Genomic DNA, 16,680 nt, shown 5'->3' with positions numbered 1-16,680 from the left:
AGCCTCTGTCTTGTCCCTTTTTTCGCTTACAAGCTTTTTCTTTTCGAGAGCATATATGTGTCTTGTTTTCTTCCGGTAGATCATTTTCCGGTATCTTAACCTTATCCCTTTTTTCGTTCTTCTTGTAGAGCACTTCCCGGACTCCCAGACGCACGCTGTGAAGAAGGTGATGGACGACAGGGTGGCGCGAGAATTTGCCAATTTGGAAGCGCCTTGGGACGGGTACGACTATCTGGTCGCACTCTCCGCCCGAGTCCAGCATATGCGCTCAGTGGATCGGAGCCTTGCCGATCTTCCGGATGTCGCCATCCAAATCTGCAAGGTGTTGTGGCCTGAGGAGGCAATACCAGCCAACGTCACGCTCACCGCCAACCGGCTAAAGGAGGTAGGGCGCCGGATCCGCGAGTGGCAATGCTCAGCAGCCCGTGCCGGAGCAGACCATGCCTTGCGCATCGCATGCTCTTGGTACGAGGATCTCGACCTGGACTCCTTCCACAGCCTCCGCCGCGACGCTCCCACGGATACGGATCCGGTCCTCACCGCGAAGCGGAAGGATCGGGCCTACCAGATTGCTGAGTCCGCGCCGATTCGCACCTTCATCCCCCCTCCTCCTGGAGTCCAAGATTGGCTCAGCGACGAAGGAGAAGAGGAGGAAGATGAAGATGAGGATGCCGGAGACGCGCCCCCGGAAGCTGGCAATGCGCCCCCGGAAGCTCCAGAGGCCGGTGCTGCCCCTCCTGAAGCCCCTGCTGCCTAAGTGCTTTTATCCTGTCCCTGTTATACCTGATGCTTTGACAAAACCATGCTGGTTAAATTCTACCCCGAGATGCCGGGGTTTGAGATGTAATATAAAACTTAAGCTTCTGGTTGTGGTACAACTTATGCCGGTGTCTCTTTAACCGGTATGTTATTAAGTAAGATGGTTCGTTAACTTATTATATTGCCTTTGTTGTTTGCCTTTTTCTTGCACTGTGAAGATTCCGGAATCATTTCCGCATCCAATTCGATGCACACTTGGTTCTTTCCCTTTGCCTCTGCCTACCTCTTTTGGGCGTTTTGGCGTATGAGTTACAAAGTTCTTTTGCCAAGCGAACATTTTCTTCAACTTAGGAATAATTCGAAATTTTTCACAAAAAACCGGTTAAACCGAGGTTAGTTAAACTTTTCCGGACTGTTCGTTCCCACTTCTTCTTTCCGTAGTTCACGTGCTTAATTCCTACCGGGTTATCTTGCTTGCCATGAAGCCGGTTTGCGGACAGCAGCAGAGTCGAAGACTCCGGTAGGTTTAGCACGTTACTAAACCAGAAAGAAAAAATGTTCAACAAGCAACCGGTGAACGGAAAAAATAAACATATTACATGAAAATTTGATAGAGGCAGTCCCCAAGAAACATTCGAGGTGTCGGAGCCTTTTATTCATAGCATAAGGTACAAAAAGGAACTTCTTACAGTACAACTTCATGAGTAGAAAGGGCGCAACAATGCTATGTTCCATGGACGCTTGGTCTCATCTCCAGATTTGTCCGCCTTTCCTTCTTTCCATTCCTGTGCATCAATTAAGTAGTAGGCATCATTGTGCAGTGCTTTGCTTACAATGAATGGCCCTTCCCAAGGGGGTGAAAGTTTATGCCGGCCTTTAGTGCGTTGCACTAGGCGTAGCACCAAATCTCCTTCCCGGAAAACTCTCGGGTTAACCTTCCGGCTGTGATAGCGTCTGAGGTTTTGCTGGTAAATGGCTGTTCTTGCCAAGGCCAGTTCTCTTGCTTCTTCTAGCAAGTCCACATCATTTTCTCAGGCCTCCTTTACGTCTTGTTCGGTATAGAGTTGCACCCTTGGTGAATCATGGAGAATGTCGGTTGGTATTACCGCTTCTGCTCCGTAAACCATGAAGAATGGAGTGTAACCGGTTGACCGGTTTGGAGTCGTTCTTATGCTCCATAACACTGATGGTAGCTCATCGAGCCAACATCCCGGTGACTTTTCAAGTGGTTCAATGAGCCTTGGTTTTATGCCGGAAAGCACCAGCGCGTTGATTCTTTCAACTTGGCCATTGCCTTGTGGGTGTGCCACTGAGCACAAATCCAGCCGGATGTTGTTATCCTCACAGAATCGCTTGAATTCTCCTTGGGCAAAGTTCGAGCCGTTGTCAGTGATGATGCTGTGTGGGTATCCATACCGGAGAATGACATCTTTTAAGAACTTCACCACGGTATGCCCATCACATTTCGCGATAGGTTTTACTTCCAACCATTTGGTGAACTTATCCACCATGACCAAGATGTGGGTCATGTTTCCCCTTGCAGTTTTGAATGGGCCAACCATGTCCAGGCACCATACAGCAAATGGCCAGGTTAACGGTATAGTTTTTAATCCGGATGCTGGGGTATGGTTTTGCTTGGCGTATCTCTGGCACCCGTTGCATTTTCTCACCAAATCCTCAGCATTTTCTAAAGCAGTTGGCCAGTAGAAGCCATGCCGGAACACTTTTGCCACCAGCGCCCTTGACGACGCATGATGCCCACATTCTCCTTGGTGAATCTCCCTAAGCATCTCTTTTCCTTCTTCCGGTTCCACGCATCTTTGCAGGACACCGGTAACACTTCTCTTGTACACTTCGCCATTGATAAAAGTGTATGCTTTGGCTCTCCGTTGGATCCTTCTTGATTCGTTTTCGTCAACCGGCAAGGTGCCGTTGATCAGGAATTCCTTAATAGGTTTAACCCAGGATGGTGCTTCTCGAACCAGAAATACCGGTACGTCTATGTCCATGCTATCCACAAGCATTGCTTGTTCCGGTATGGGCGTCTCAGTCCTCGAGCTTATCGGAGCAGTCCCCGAGCTTTCCGGAGCAGTCCCCGGGTTTGCCGGAACAGTCCCCGAGCTTCCTTCGTCAACATCCATTGGTACCACATGCGACTCCGGTACAAAAATTGATTCCGATTCTGGACTTGGTTTGATTGATGGTGTTCTTAAGTGCGCCAAAGATATTCCGGGAGGAATTTCCTGCCTGGATGAGCCCAGCTTGGATAAAGCATCCGCGGCTTCATTTTCAGCCTGCGGCACATGATGAAACTCACAACCTTCGAAGAAACCGGCAATCTTTTGCACATGAAACCGGTATGAGGCCATGTTGGCATCTTTTGCATCCCAATCTCCATAACATTGCTGCACCACAAGATCTGAATCGCCATAGCAAATGATCCGGTGCGCACCGATTTCCTTTGCGACTTTCAGCCCATGGATTAGAGCCTCATACTCAGCGACATTGTTCGATGCCCTCAAATGTACTTGCAAAAAATACCGGAGATGATCTCCTTTTGGCGAGGTAAGTACCACACCGGCACCTAGCCCCTCTTTGAGTTTAGATCCGTCAAAGTGCATTTTACAGTATTCCATTTTATGCTCTGGTGGCTTGTACTGCATTTCCGCCCAATCGACTAGGAAATCAGCCAAAGCTTGTGATTTTATGGCATCTCTTCTTTCGTACACCGGCACGTATGGTGACAGCTGAATTGCCTAGTTGGCAATCCGGCCGCTGGCATCTTTGTTGCACATGATGTCTGAAATTGGTGCTTCACTCACCACTTTCATTGGATGCTCTTCAAAGTAATGTTTGAGCTTTGTGGCGGCCATGAACACGCCGTAGGTCATTTTTTGGAAGTGCGGGTAGTTTTGCTTTGAAGAGGAGAGCACCTCGCTCAGGTAGTATACCGGCCTCTGCACGGTTTTTCCTTCCTCATCTCGTTCTACCACAACCACAACACTTACCACCCGGTTTGTTGCCGCTATGTAAAGCAACATGGGTTCTCTTTCCAAAGGCGAGGCCAAGATTGGAGCCGTTGCAAGCATGGTTTTTAGCTCTTTAAACGCCGCGTCTGCCTGAGGGGTCCAGACGAAGGTATCAGATTTTTTCATCAAAGCATATAGCGGCAGGGCTTTTTCTCCCAACCTGCTTATGAACCGGCTTAGCGACGCCAAGCTTCCGGTAAACTTTTGCACATCTTTAAGTTCCTGCGGTATAGTCATTCTTTCTATTGCCCAGATTTTTACCGGATTTACTTCTATGCCCCGGATGATACAAGAAAACCAAGCAGTTTGCCGGCAGGGACACCGAAAGTGCATTTTGCCGGATTAAGCTTCATCCGGAACCTTCTTAGGTTGTCAAATGTTTGCCGGATGTCATCGATTAAGGTGTCTTTTACCTTTGTTTTTATCACGACATCGTCCACATAGACTTGCACGTTTCTACCGATTTGATCAAACAAGCATTTTTGCATACAGCGCTGGTACGTTGCACCAGCGTTGCGCAAACCAAAAGGCATAGTAACATAGCAATAAGCCCCGTGCGGGGTAATGAACACAATTTTTATTTGATCTTCCTTTTTCAGGGGAATCTGGTGGAAACCGGAATAAGCATCAAAGAAAGATAACAACTCACACCCAGTAGTAGAATCTATCACCTGATCGATCCGGGGCAGAGGGAAAGGATCTTTCGGGCAAGCTTTTTGAGGTTGGTGTAGTCGATGCACATGCGCCACACCTTTGGAGCTTTTGCCTCCAGGTTTTCTTCTTTCTTCTTTTCAACCATTACCGGATTGGCCAGCCACTCAGTATGTGTGACTTCCACGATGAAACCGGCAACAAGCAGCTTGGTGACTTCTTCTCCAATGATTTTTCTCCTGTCTTCAGCGAACCAGTGTAAAGGTTGCCGCACCGGCTTAGCATCCTTCCGGATGTTTAGAGAGTGCTCAGCCAGCTCCCTCGGAACACCTACCAAGTCATCAGTAGACCAGGCAAAGATATTCCGATTCTCACGGAGGAAGCTGACGAGCGCGCTTTCCTATGCTTGACTGAGGCCGGCACCGATACGAACGGTGCGCTCTGGGTAAGCCGGATCCAGCACAATGTCCTTTGTTTCATTCGTCGGCTTGAATGCCGGTGTGCCCAAGTTGCCACTCATTGCCGCTAAGCTCAGCTTTGAGGACTGAGCCAGCGCTACAGCAGTTTGTATCCTTCTCTTTTCCTCTGCTATTACCAGCGATTCGGCTAGGTTTGATTCGGCGGAAGCGGTTTCCATTGAGACTTTGTAGTTTCCCACCACAGTTAAGGGTCCACGAGGTGCCGGCATCTTCATCTTAAGATAAGCCGTATGGGTCGAGGCCATGAATGCCGCCAGTGCCGGTCTCCCCAGTAGTGCGTGGTAAGGACTGTCTAGGTCCACCACTTCGAACAGAACATTTTCCACTCAGCAATTGTCACGTCCTCCGAATGACACATCCACCCGGACTTTTCCTACCGGCGCACAGGATAGGCCGGGAACAATTCCATGGAATGTTGTGTGAGTTGGCTGTAGCATGTTTTCTGCTATGCCCAGTGTACGCATCGTATGCTTGTACATGATATTTATGCTGCTTCCGTTGTCTATCAGCACTTTGCTGAACTTGACTCGAGTTTCCGGCCCATACATGATTGGATCCACAACAAGAGCGTAACCAATTCGGCATGATTTTGGGGTGATCTTTGAACGACCAAGTGATTTCCTGATCTGACCACAGCATGTACTTGGGCACTGCTGGCATCACTGCATTTACCTCCATGGAACGGCGATGCATGCTTTGGCGGTCGGTTGGCTCAGTAACGAATACAACGCAGCACAAGTGCAGATCTTGGTAAACATTCCGGCCCAAAGGTGCCGGCGGTGGCGGTTGGCCATTGCCATCCTCCACCTGATGAACTTGCTGGTTCTGCTGAGGTTGTACCGGTATGGTGTTGGCTCCGGTTAGCGGTGGTGGTGGTGGTAACGGGTGCTGGTGCAACATGTCATGCGAGGGCTGCAGTATTGTGGAACAGCCTTGCGCTTGCGCATCTTTCACTGCGCCTCTCAGCATCAAGTGCTTGATCCATGAACAATCTTTCATCAAATGGTTCGCCGGCTTCGACGGATGTGGAGTATGAAGCTTACACGGTTGCTCCATTGCCGCTTCCATGGTGTACCTCATGTGTTCCTGCCAATCTTTTTTCTGTCCCCACTTTTCCTTCTCAACCCACTTCTTTTTAGGACCCGCCCACGGCTGCGATCCGGTTTTTTGCCTCTGGCTTCCGCTGGGGCAGGAATTTTCCTGCACCGCAGCTACTTGCTGTGGACCATACCTTCGATCCGGAAAATCTTCCCTTCTTTTGTTATGCTGGTTATCCCGGTGTTGATCTTGCCGGGGTTGGCTTGTTTGCGCCGGTTCAGCTTGCACTGTCGGTTGCATTGGGTCTCCCAACACATAGTTTTCCGCCACACGCATCATTTCAGCGAGTGTGCTTGGCATGTTTCTCTGTAGCCTTTGCCACAGTGGTGATCCTCTACGGCATCCTTGACTGAACCAAGCAATCGCTTGTGCTTCAATCACTCCTTCACATGTGTTTCTCATTGAGTTCCACCGGGTGGGATAGTCCCGGTCTGTTTCATTCGAGCGCTGCTGGCATAAAGCGAGCTGATGCGGCCTGTTTGGCCTCTTGTAGGTACTGCTGAAGTTGCTCACAAAGGCTTCCTCAAAGTCCAACCATCCATTTATGCTTCCTGCCGGCAAGTTGTTAAGCCAAATACGTGCAGGTCCCACTAGGAAGGACGGTATGATTCTTACGGCCCAACGCCGGTTTACTCCGCCACTAGCGACATAAACAGCTGTGACATAGTCTGCCAACCAGTCTTCCGGCTTAGTCGTGCCGTCATATGTTTTTGTATCTCGGGGCAATTGAAAATTGCGAACCGGTGGTTCTTCTCTCATGATCCACGGGCCAAAGCACTTAGGGCCAGGAGGACCTTCAGATTCGATCATCTCGGAAAGATGTACTCTATCCAGCCTGTGCCTCGCATCCTGGCCTGGCAAGCATCTTTCCCCCACACGTTCCCCCAAAGGGTTCCGGTAGGCTCTGACTCGTTCCACTTCAGAATCTCCTTCTTCATACCTTTCCGGTTCCGCGGCTCTTGCCTGCCGGTACCTTGGTGGTGGCATTTCCTCTTCAACGTATGCTGCCCTTGCAGCTCGATAATTTTGCCCGGTTTCGTGTCTACCGGCATGATTGTTTCCGGCATAACCGTTTCCGGCATAGCCATCGCCGGCATAGCCGTTTCCGGCATAACCGCGACCTGCTCCATAGCTTTTTCTTCTGGCATTGTGAGGCCCGGCTTTTTGTTTTCCGGCAAGAACCGGATCGTACACGGTCATTTGCCGCGCATTCATTTCTTTTTCTCTTCTTTTATCCGGATGGGGGGACGAGGCCTGCCCATGGGACTTGCTTCCGGCAACTTTCGTCGACCGAGCTGATTTTGACTCGAGCGCTGCCTTGTTCATTCTAGCAAGCTCATCATTTTGCGCCTGTATCACATCAAGAAACTCTCTAACTCTATCCTGTTGCTTTGCTAATGCATCTCCGGATAACGATTCACACATCTCCATAGCGGCCTTAGCAGCTTTTATAGTTTTATCCAGGCTACTGTACTTGGGTTTCTCTACGATGCTCACAGATGCAGAGGTACTTTTGCCGGCAAGAACTTCCCTACGCAGATCCTGATCTAGATTGCGAGCCTTAAGCCGGTTTTTCGGCATCCTAGCAGAATGTGCGCTAACTGAAGCAAAGCCATGGGCAGCGTTATACTCACGCAGGGTTAGGTTCAGCTCGCGCTGCGCCTGGATGATGTTTGCGCCGCCGGAAAGCAGCGCCTTGCGCGTAGCTTCCAGCTCCGCTTGAGCCTTTGCCGGGTCGATGTTGTGCGCGATGGGCGTCGCCAGCACGTTCATCGCCGCTTGGAGAGGAGTTTCCGGTGGTGCTGAGGATGCTCCCGCAGCGCCCATGTCGCGCTCCAGCGGTGGCTTGGCCGCACGGGTTGATGCCGCACGCCCAGCTCCTTCTTCTACAGCTTCTTTGCCGGTGCCGGCTGCACCAGCCATCATGACCTCCACGCTGCCGGCGGCGCGGCCAGCACATAGCCACCTTGGCGGATCCGGCGCCACCAGCACCGGCGAGAGGTACTGGCGCACAGGGACGGTACCGAAGTAGACGCAGTGGCTGCCGAACTCGATGATGCGGCCGTTCTGCGGGAACTTGCCGACGTTGGCGAAGCAGCCTGCGTTGTCGTTGATGAAATCCATGGAGTAGATGCGCTGCACGAGCGCTGACACGGTTCTCCGGCCATCGACGTCGAGGATGCCCGCCCGAATATGAACTCCAGCAAGCGCCTCTTTCTGCCCCACGGTGGGCGCCAACTGTCGTCGTGGCGAATAGACAGATGCCATGGGATGGCTTAAGTTGGGGCCGAGTTGGACGCTAGAGGATCCGGGGGAGGGTTTTGGATCAGGTAGGATGAACTTCCGGGTGCTTTCCTCAAGAACTTGGCCAAGGCCCGAGGTTGAAGAAGAGAGACACAAGGACGAACTCCACTCAAGATCTTCTCTATTCCATGAACAACAAGGTTACAAGTTTCTGGTTACAAGGTAACTCTCATACATGCGTCTGCACCCGCGATAGGGGTGTGCCCCCTCTCCTTATATAGGGGAGAAGGTGGCTTACAGGGGAAGGAATCCTAATAAACCCTAATGGCATCTTTGAACAGACAAACTACTTTACAAAGCTACTTTAATCATAGGTGACGCCGATATCTTCTTTAAACAGGGAGGCTGATGTCCTCCGGTTGCTTTGGGCGTCACCTTCGTCTTTTACGTCACGGCTTCGTATAAAGCCACTTTGCTTAGCTCATCTTTGTCTTCTAGCTCCTGCAGGAATCTTTGACCAGCTTTACGTATACCGGTAGTCCGGTATCTTCTTAGCTCATTCCGGCATGCCCCTCTTTGGGCATTCCGGTATAGGTTCTCTTAGCCAAAAGCCTAATTTCATAGTTCGGATTAAACTGTAAACCAGTATCTTGGTATGCCAAACCATTCGGTTTGGCCTGCCTTTGGCATACCGGGGGTCATCCCCCCAACAGTATGCATATGTTAGAGAAGAGCATTGGGCTGCTAACCAAAGCCATGTATCATGGTGGAAGTTTTCAGTTTGGACATTCATCCTCAATCTCTTATGAGAATATTTTTTGTTGTTGAATGCTTATGCATTAAAGAGGAGTCCATTATATGTTTTCTATGTTGTCCCGGTATGGATGTCCTAAGTTGAGATTATTAAAAAACGAGAAATCAAATGCGATTGATCTCCTTGGACCTTTGTACAGGCGGCATAGAGGTACCCCTTTGTGACACTTGGTTGAAACATAAGTTATGCAATGATAATCCATGTAAATCCAAGCTAATTAGGACAAGGTGCGGGCACTATTGGTATTCTATGCATGAGGTTTGCAACTTTTAGGAAGTATTATACATAACACATATGAATTATTACTACCGTTGACAAAATTGTTTCTATGTTTTCAAAATAAAAGCTCTAGCACAAAAATAGTAATCCATGCTTCCCTCTGCGAAGGGCCATTCTTTCACTTTATGTTGAGTCAATTTACCTACTTCTTTCTATCTTAGAAGCAAACACTTGTGTTAACTGTGTGCATTGATTCTTACATGTTTACTTATTGCACTTGTTATATTACTCTATGTTGACAATTATCCATGAGATATACATGTTACAAGTTGAAAGCAATTGCTGAAACTTAATCATCCTTTGTGTTGCTTCAATGCCTTCTACTTTGAATCTATTGCTTTATGAGTTAGCTCTTATGCAAGTCTTTTTGATACTTATCTTAAAAGTACTATTCATGAAAAGTTTTGCTATATGATTCAGTTTTTTAGTCATTATGTTTGTTAGCAATCTATTGCTTTGAATCACACCATTCATCTCATATGCTTTACAATAATGTTGATCAAGATTATGTTGGTAGCATGTCACTTCAGAAATTATTGTTGTTATCGTTTACCTACTCGAGGGCGAGTAGGAACTAAGCTTGGGGATGTTTTATACGTCTCCAACGTATCTATAATTTATTATGTTCCATGCTACTTTTATGATAATACTCACATATTTTATACATACTTTACATCATTATTATGTATTTTTGGGCACTAACCTATTAACAAGATGCCGAAGCGCCAGTTGCTGTTTTCTGCTGTTTTTGGTTTCAGAAATCCTACAAACGAAATATTCTCGGAATTGGACGAAATCAACGCCCAGGGTCTTATTTTTCCACGGAGCTTCCAGAAGACCGAAGAGCATACGACGTGGGGCCACGAGGGGTCGACACCATAGGGCGGCGCGGCCTGCATGGGGCCCGCGCCGACCTATGGTGTGGGGCCCCTGTGCCCCCTCCAACGCTGCCCTTCCGCCTACTTATACCCTCCGTCGCGAAAACCCTATTACCGAGAGCCACGATACGGAAATACTTCCAAAGACGCCGCCGCCGCCAATCCCATCTCGGGGGATTCAGGAGATCGCCTCCGGCACCCTGCCGGAGAGGGGAATCATCACCGGAGGGCTCTACATCACCATGCCCGCCTCCGGATTGATGCGTGAGTAGTTCATCCTTGGACTATGGGTCCATAGCGGTAGCTAGATGGTTGTCTTCTCCTCTTGTGCTATCATGTTTAGATCTTGTGAGCTGCCTAACATGATCAAGATCATCTATTTGTAATGGTACATGTTGTGTTTGGCGGGATCCGATGAATATAGAATATTATGTCAAGTTGATTATCAATCTATCATATATGTGTTGTTTATGTTCTTGCATGCTCTCCGTTGCTAGTAGAGGCTCTGGACAAGTTGATACTTGTAACTCCAAGAGGGAGTATTTATGCTCGATAGTGGGTTCATGCCTCCATTGAATGCAGGACGGTGACGAGAAAGTTCTAAGGTTGTGGATGTCTTGTTGCTACTAGGGATAAAACATCGATGCTTTGTCTAAGGATATTTGTGTTGATTACATTACGCACCATACTTAATGCAATTGTCCGTTGTTTGCAACTTAATACTTGGAAGGGTGCGGATGCTAACTCTGAAGGTGGACTATTTAGGCATAGATGCATGCTGGATGGCGGTCTATGTTCTTTGTCGTAATGCCCTGATTAAATCTCATAGTGATCATCATGATATGTATTGAATCTTTATTTATCAATTGCCCACCTGTAATTTGTTCACCCAACATGTTATTTATCTTATTGGAGAGACACCACTAGTGAACTGTGGACCCCGGTCCATTCTTTTACATCTGAAATACAATCTACTGCAATCTCTGTTCTTTGTTGTTCTTCGCAAACAAACATCATTCTCCACACCATACGTTTAATCCTTTGTTTTTAGCAAGCCGGTGAAATTGACAACCTCACTGTTACGTTGGGGCAAAGTATTTTGATTGTGTTGTGCAGGTTCCACGTTGGCACCGGAATCCCTGGTGTTGCGCCGCACTACACTCCTCCACCAACAACCTTCACGTGGTCCTTGACTCCTACTGGTTCGCTAACCTTGGTTTCTTTCTGAGGGAAAACTTACTGCTGTGCGCATCACACCTTCCTCTTGGGGTTCCCAACGGACGTGTGCTTCACGCGCCATCATTGACAAGTGCCCTTCGTCGTGCGCCTGGTGATTGTCAAAAGCTTGATGAGATGGCGACGAACTACTACAACAAGGTCAAGTCTCTCGCTGACACGATGGCATCCATTGGGCAGCCTCTCACCAACTCCGAATTCACCTCCTACATCGTCAATGGTCTCGATGAGGAGTATGATGGCCTTGTTGAGGTGGTCAATGAACGCACTACTCTGATGATGGCTCATGAGCTCTACTCGCGCCTTCTTCTCACTGAACAGCGTGTGGAGGCGCGCCGTACTCAGTGTGGCCACGCTAGTTCTTCCGCGCATGCCGCCTACAAGGGTGGTCGGCCCTCCGCTCCGTCCCCTGCCTCGGGCAAGGTCGCGGCCGGCCCGCACCAACCTCCATCGCCGACCGGTGCGGATGTCCGTCCCAAGAAAGAGTGCCAATTATGTGGTTGTGAGGGTCATTGGCCGTCCAAGTGTCACCGCTGTTTTCAGCGGTCCTTCCTCGGTGTCGTGGTATCGTCATGACATATGCCATAGGGTGGCTAATCGAGGTGGTTCCTAGTGGTCTCACGGCGGTATCCGGAAGCGGGTATGGGCACGAGCGACACGGCGACGTACCCAGGTTCGAGGCCCTCCGATGGAGGTAACACCTCTACTCCTGCTATGAGTGTATATGATGTGTAACACAGTACAATGGTGCTCCTTGAGCTGTATCCGGCTGCTCTGAGGTGGACGAAGGTCTCTCTCTCTGAGCAGCTCTAAGACTAGTGAATGGTAACTGATTGATCGTCCCCCGCACGAGGGGGTAGCCCGGCTTATATAGGCGCCGGCACTTTACATATAAGTCCCTAGAGTCTAGTGGCCAGCATGGGCCGGCTTCGGCTCCCGTCCCTTCCCGAGGCGCTGACGCCAGGGAGCCGTTGAGCGTAGTGGCACGTCCCATCCGCCTGCTCTGGTCAGCGGCGTGGAGGTGCTGTCGCTGTCGCCATCATGCTCTGTAGCGCGTACGGCTCGACGTACGCCATGATGGCCTGTCTGGCGCGTGGCACTGCTGCTCTACAGTGCCCCGTACTTCACGGGAGATGAGGTCAGCGTGGACCTTTGAACCCGGCTCACCTACCCAGTTCCTTCCTGTGCAAGATTCGCCAGCCTCGAGTCGGTCTGAGGTACAAACCCCAGTCGGATATGGCTTGTAGAAGCCGGCCTAGCTACAGCATCGAAGGCCGCAGCCAGGCCGACCAGGACTTAGAGCCAGCCGGCTCCAGCCGGCTACTCCTCAGCCGGCCTTTGCCGCGAGCCGGCCACCCTCAAGCCGGCCTCTCCGCGTCCATTGCCCTACCCGGGGTCTTCCCCCCGACATTAGCCCCCGAAGCTGGCAAGGTCCTGCGTTAAGAAGGACCTAGGCAGGTTTCCCTGGCTTTGTATATCTTTCGCTTGTTTCGGGCGGCTCCCGGAGGGGCCAGCTGAGAATTTTCACTCAGCCGGCTGCGCCCTCATCCGGCTCGCCCCGTCCGGCTTCCACCAGCCGGACGTCTTTTTTGCTCCTGTTGTTTTCACTTTCTCTTAAGTGTTGAAGACGTTTCCGGCTTGTTGCCAGAATCTGGGGCCGGGTCGATTTTATCGTCCGGCTCCGGCTCGGGTGCAACGGCAACTCCGCCGCCTCGAGTCCCGCGCCCGACTTGACCGTTCTGACGGCTTCGTCAGCGCGGTCGTTTCGTATGGTCACATCATTGTCCCCTTCCGGATTTCCTGCGGTCGTGGGCGAAGTGGGGCGACCGTTTCTGGTAACTGCCGGCGTCGTGTGGGGCGGTTTCGGCGCAGTTAATCCCATCGTGGCCCACGATCGCCACGTGGCTGCGTAACGGGCGCGCGGGACGGCTATAAATGCCCCCCGCGCGGTACCGAGGCACCCTTCTTCCTCCTTGCGCCACTGCTTCCTCTCTCTCTCGTTCTCTTCGCTCGAACGTTTTCGCACGCCGTCGATCTTTCTCCGGCGACCTCCTGGCGAATCTCGGTGACCTTTCGCGGCCGGAGTCCTCCGTCGTTCGACAGCCATCCGCGCGCCAAGCCGGCGCCACGGGGCCCCGCGGCTCGACGCTACGTTCATCGCCGCCGCGCTCTCCTCCGGTGAGGAGCGGTTCCTCTTCTCCCTTTGATCTCAACTGGTCTTCTTCCTCCTCCTCTTCGTCCATGGCCTCCGCCAGCGGGTCCTGGAGGGGCTCGCTCATGAACGACGACGACATCGAGCGGGCTGGTGCGCCTCCGCCGGATTCCTCGGGAGGTGGTCACGCGAGCGCCCGGCGCGGGAGGTGGCGCCCAAGCCGGAGCCCGGTGAGCGCGTCGTCTTCGGCGCGCACCTCGACCGCGGGCTAGGTTTGCCGGCTTCGGCCTTCTTCCGCCGGTTTTGGACTTTTTCGGCTTGCAGCCCCACCATTTGCCGGCCAACGCGTGCGTCCTCCTTAGCTGCTATGTGGCTTTTATGGAGGGCTACGCCGGCTTGTGGCCGAACGTCGAGTTCTGGAGCCGGCTCTTTTACCTCAAGTCGCAGATGACTGAGGGCCGCCTGAGGACCTGCGGCTGCGCCTCCATATATCCCCGCGCCGGCTCGTTCTTCCCGAAGATACCGACTGTCGACTCGGTGAAGAACTGGCAGATGACGTTCTTCTACGTGAAGAATGCCAACCCAGCCTTCGACCGGATCAACCTGCCGGAGTTCGATCCGGCTCCTCCGACCACCCGGCTCAACTGGGGCCACAACGCCAAGTCGACGGATCCGGACGCGGAGGTCAACCTCCTCTGGGATTTCTTGGGGCAGTGCGTCAATGAGGGCCGGCTGAGCGCCGAGGACCTCCTCTGCACCTACATGGAACGCCGGGTGATCCCGCTCCAGCTCCGTGTCCACAAGATCGGGCTTATGTCCGGCCGGCTGGATCCGACCCGGACGTCGAGGATAGCGCTCACCAAGGCCCAAGTCGCTCGCCGGGTGAATAACATCACCAAGGCCAACATGCCGGAAGAGCTGGGCGTGGGGGATGCCGCCTACGACCGGGCCGCGCCGCTGAGCGGGTAAGTTGTATTTTTAGCTTGTGCCTTTCGGCTTGCGGCTGCGTGGCTCGCTTTTTACTCATCTGTTCTTGTTTTCTAGATCTTCCCCGCCAAGAGATCGAAGACGGCGACTTGGCGCGCAAGATCTGGACGGCGGATCTAGTGGATCCGGCTGACCAAGCCGACGACCAGGCCGGCGACCAAGCCGGTGATGACGACTTGCTGGCGGTGCCCGACCAGGGCGGCCAAGGGGAACACAACCCGCCGCCTTCGCCGGAGCAGTTGGAGGAGGAGGAGGCGGAGCCGGCCACGTCCACCACGGGGCCGGGACCGATCCGGGCGGTGCCTTTGCGCACAAGGCCGCCTGCCGCCTCGGCGACTTCCGCGCCGAAGAAGAAGCGGGCCGCCGGCGGGAGCACGGCCAGGCTGGAGGGCCGGGCCAAGAGACAGCGCCAAGGGCCCAAGAAGGTCCCCGAGATGGCCGGGTAAGTCCTTTTTGTTTTCTTTGTTGTTTGATTCCTTTTCTTTTCTTGCCTTATTTATCTTCCTTTGTTTGTTCGGCTAGGGCCGCCATCAAGTTCACCCAGGGCGGCAGCTCTGGGCCGGCTGCGCGTGTTGCGCCGCCGTTCCGCCGGCAGAGGGAGCCGACGCCGCCGCCTTCGACACGTGCACGCACGCCGCCTGTTGTCGTTGTGCCGCCCGTGGCTACGCCGCCTGTGGCTTCGCCGCCTCCCGCGGGGGCGTCTTCTTCTGCTGTGCCTCCTTCAGCGCCGAGCCAGGGCGCCCAAGGCGAGTCGGCCCAGAGGCCCACCATTGGCGACCTGTTTCCGCACCGCGCGCCGCTCTGGGGCCGGCTGCTGGAGCCGGCCAAGGTGTGCCACCGGCGGCAGGAGCTGGAGCTGGCGGAGCTGCGCCGCCTGAGGAGCCGGAGGTGGTTCCCACCGGGCCCGCCGTGCCGCCTCCGGCTTCGGAGCCGCAGCGGGAGGAGCCGGCGCGTGCTGAGGACGCCGACTCCCGGGCGTTAGTGAGATCGAAGGGCCCGGCGGTGCCGCAGCAGGGTCTGCACGTGGCCAAGGGCGCCCGGCTGGCGGCCGTGCCATCCGCCTCGGATTCCAGCTTCGGTTCGGCTGGCACCATGGAGAGGGCCTGGCACCAGGCGGACTCCAGCGAGATATACAACCGGGAGGGGCAGCCTGGCACGGCGCCCTTGAAGATGCTTTTCGCTGGCTACCGCGCCAGCATTAAGACCAAGGCCTCCGAGGCTCTGGCCCAGCTGAAGACGCTGGAAGAGGCTGACAAGGTAAGCGGCTCTTATCTTATCTTCTGCAATTTTACTGTTATCCTGGTAGCCCTCCGAGGCATGGGCCGGCTGCTCGGAGCCGGCCCAGGTTTCGCCTAAACGGTTGACTCTTTTTCAGGCGGTCGAGGAGCGCCGCACCGTCTTATACAACCAGGTGGTAACCAGCTACCACAAGGCCAAGGTTGAGCGGGCCGCCTTGGCTCGCGAGCTGGAAGCCGTCAAGGGTAAGCTCCTGTTTCTTTTGGCTCAATGTCTTTTTTCTTTTGTCTTTGTTGGCTGACACTTTTTTCGGCTGCCTTGCAGGTGAGGCCGCCAAGGTCCCGCAGCTGGAAGCGGATCTTCGAGTTGCTCGCGCTCAGTGCGCCGAGAGCGAGGAGGCGGGCCGCGCTGCAGCCGCCAAGCTCAAGGTGGCTGATGGGGAGTTGAGCGCGGCTGCGCTCGCTGGAGAAGAACCATCTCGCCGAGCTCACCTCCCTTAGGACAGCGGAGAAGGAGAAGGTGGATGATCTGAGCCGGCGGCTGGACGAGGTGGAGAAGCAACGGCTTGCGCTTCAGCAGGAAGTCACCGCCAAGTCCACAGAGCTGGCAGCCACTGCCAAGCATTGGACGGACCTGATTGGCGCAATCGATGTCGGTTTTTCGGGTGAGTTTATGTTTTCTTTCCCTTTGCCGGCTTTCGGCTGTCGGCTGCCAGCTTCCGCTGGTAACCGGCTGCAGAAATTTGTCTTTTTTCGCTATCTCCATCTTCGGGCTGGGGGCAATCGGCTCGTGCCGGCTGCCGCCAGTCTTTTTCTTATCCTTCGAAATCTCCATCTTC

This window comes from Lolium rigidum, chromosome 6 (assembly GCF_022539505.1).
Source record: "Lolium rigidum isolate FL_2022 chromosome 6, APGP_CSIRO_Lrig_0.1, whole genome shotgun sequence".
Lineage (NCBI taxonomy): Eukaryota > Viridiplantae > Streptophyta > Magnoliopsida > Poales > Poaceae > Lolium > Lolium rigidum.
Note: the sequence above shows the minus strand (reverse complement) of the source record.